Source organism: Zingiber officinale, chromosome 1A (genome assembly GCF_018446385.1).
Source record: "Zingiber officinale cultivar Zhangliang chromosome 1A, Zo_v1.1, whole genome shotgun sequence".
In the NCBI taxonomy this organism is placed as follows: domain Eukaryota; kingdom Viridiplantae; phylum Streptophyta; class Magnoliopsida; order Zingiberales; family Zingiberaceae; genus Zingiber; species Zingiber officinale.
This window is the reverse complement of record NC_055987.1, coordinates 179,007,400-179,010,415: the sequence shown is the minus strand read 5'-3', so window position 1 is coordinate 179,010,415 and position 3,016 is coordinate 179,007,400.

Sequence of the window (3,016 nt, the reverse complement as noted above, 5' to 3'; positions counted from 1 at the left end):
TGGCGAGAAGTCCAAGCGGGTCGACGGGCTGACCGGACGCTTGGCGAGAAGTCCAGCTAGGTCGACGGGCTGACCGGATAGCTGGCGAGAAGTCCAAGTGGGTCGACGGGCTGACCGGACACTTGGCGAGAAGTCCAGACTGGTCGACGGGCTGACCGGACGTCTGGCAGGTAAGTGAGGTAAGTCACTGGAGGGGAGTGACTGCGAGGACGCGTTCCCGGGAAGGGAACATTAGGCGTCGATCCGGCTTGGATCCATTTCGGATATCTAAGTCGAGATCGTGACTAGATTCCGGTCTCGGAAAGACGGAATCTAAGTCATACTCTTGTTGTTAATTTTTATTACTTAAACGTATCTATAAAAATGTGCTTACAATCTGTGCTGCAGGGTTTTATTTGCCTCGTACTAACACTGTTTTGCAGGTAGGGAACAGTGAGGGTCCGGGCGCCCGAGATGGTTCTGGGCGCCCGGAAGTCTGGGCGCCTGGAAGGGATCCAGGCGCCCGGAGGCAAGTTTTATCCCCAGGGCGACGTCGACACTTGGAGCATGCTGGTTGGGAGTGTTACGTCACATTCCAGGCGCCCGGAAGGGATCCAGGCGCCCGGAGCAGCATATAAAAGAAGCCCCAGGCAGGAGCTTCAAGATATCTGTTTTCTGAGAACTCTGAGTTCAATCACTCTGCTACTCTGCGCTCCAACGACGTTTACAAAGCTCCGACGACTCACTCCGGTTTTTTGTTAATTCATTATTTGTTGGTATAGCTTTGTTTTTCTTTCATTAGCAATATTTGTACGTAAATTGTAATTATCCGAATTGCTAGTGAATTGCCCAACGAAAGTACTCAAGGAGTACGGGCCTTCGAGTAGGAGTCGTCACAGGCTCCGAACGAAGTAAAAATCAACCGTGTTCATCTCTTTACTTCCTTACTTTTCCGCTGCGTTTTAACTCGAGATTTTCGAATCGATATTCACCCCCCCCCCCTCTATCGAATCTAATGGTCTTACACTAGTGAGTAACGGCACGGCCAAGGGTCGTCGGTAGACGACATGAGAGGTCGCCAAATGGGCCGACGACATAAGGGCCGACGGTCGACAACATGAGAGGTCACCAAATGGGCCAAGAGGGCCGGGTCGTTACAATAAAAAGGCGCCTTTTATTGTAACGACCCGACCCTCTTGGCCCATTTGGCGGCCCATTTGGCGACCCTCGGGTCGTCGACCGTCTCTTTTCTCTCACCTGCTTCTTGCCAGCATATGGGTGATCTGCACTTCCTGCCATACAATGCCTCATAAGGTGCCATCTTGATGGTGGCCTGAGAGCTATTGTTGTAGGCAAACTCCGCTAAACATAGATATTTGCACCAACTTCCCTTGAAATCTAGCGCATAAGCTCTGAGCATATCTTCTAAAATCTGATTTACTCGCTCTATCTGTCCATCAGTCTGAGGATGGAAAGCTGTGCTGAACTTGAGTTTGGTACCTAGTGCATTCTAAACGCACTCCCAAAAGTGTGAGGTGAAGCGCCCATCCCTATCAGAAACGATAGATTTAGGAACTCCGTGAAGCCTAATTACCTCCTTAACATATAGCTGAGCCAACTGCTCTATAGAGTGGGATACCTTGATGGTTAGAAAATGAGCAGACTTGGTCAATCGGTCTACTATTACCCATATCGCATCATATCCATTTATGGTTCTTGGGAGACCTGTTATAAAGTCCATGGATATGTCTTCCCACTTCCCCTCTGGTATTGGGAGAGGCTGAAGAACTCCTCCTGGCCTCTGGTGTTCTGCTTTGACTCTCTGGCATGTCAGGCAGGTACTGACATTTAGCAACGTCTCTTTTGAGTCCAGACCATCAGCACCTCTGTTTTACGTCTTGGTACATCTTGGTAGAACCAGGATGCATGGAATATGGTGTACTATGAGCTTCTTCTAAAATCTTCTTTCTCAGTTCTTCATCATTGAGCACACAAATGCGACTCCCCTGACAAAGAATCCCGCTGTCCGTTACTCGAAACTCTGAATTATCTTCTTTCTGTATCCTTTGCTTGATCTTCTGGATGTCTGGATCTTCACTTTGCTTTCTCTGTATATCCTCAAGCAGTGTAGACTCTAAGGTCAATGCAGAGAGTTGCCCTTCAATAACTTTAAGTCCGAAATCTGACAACTCCTTCTGCAGTGGCAGGGCTAATGATGACAAAGACATCAGGGATGCACTGGATTTTCTGCTTAGTGCATCTGCCACTTTGTTAGCTTTGCCTGGGTGGTAGAGGATTTCACAGTCATAGTCTTTGACTAACTCCAGCGACCTGCGCTGTCTCATGTTTAAGTCTTTCTGAGTGAAGAAGTACTTAAGACTCTGATGGTCAGTGAAGATTCTACACTGAACTCCATACAAATGATGTTGCCAGAGTTTCAGTGCAAAGACCACAGCTGCCAGCTCAAGATCGTGAGTGGGATAGTTCTTCTCGTAGTCTTTGAGTTGTCTGGAAGCATAAGCTATAACTTTTCCTTCTTGCATGAGTACAGCTCCTAAGCCCATCTTGGAAGCATCACTGTAGATGTCAAAACTCTTGTCACTAGCTAGAACAGTTAAAATGGGAGCACTGGTCAGTCTCCTCTTTAGCTCTTGGAAACTCTGCTCACATTTGTCTGACCACTCAAACTTCTTGTTCTTTCTGGTCAGGGCTATCAGTGGAGAGGCTATCCTGGAAAAATCCTCCACAAATTTTCTGTAGTACCCAGCTAAACCAAGGAAGCTTCTGATCTCCCTGGCGTTCTTGGGTCTATGTCATTTGTTGACCGCCTCTATTTTGGTTGGGTCCACTTGAATGCCTTCTTTAGAAATTATGTGACCTAGAAATGCCACCTGATCTAACCAGAACTCACACTTTGAGAATTTAGCATACAGCTGCTTCTGCTGTAGGGTCTGCAATACTATCCTCAAGTGCGTGTCATGCTCCTCTGGAGTCCTTGAATAGACCAGAATGTCGTCGATGAATATGATGACAAATT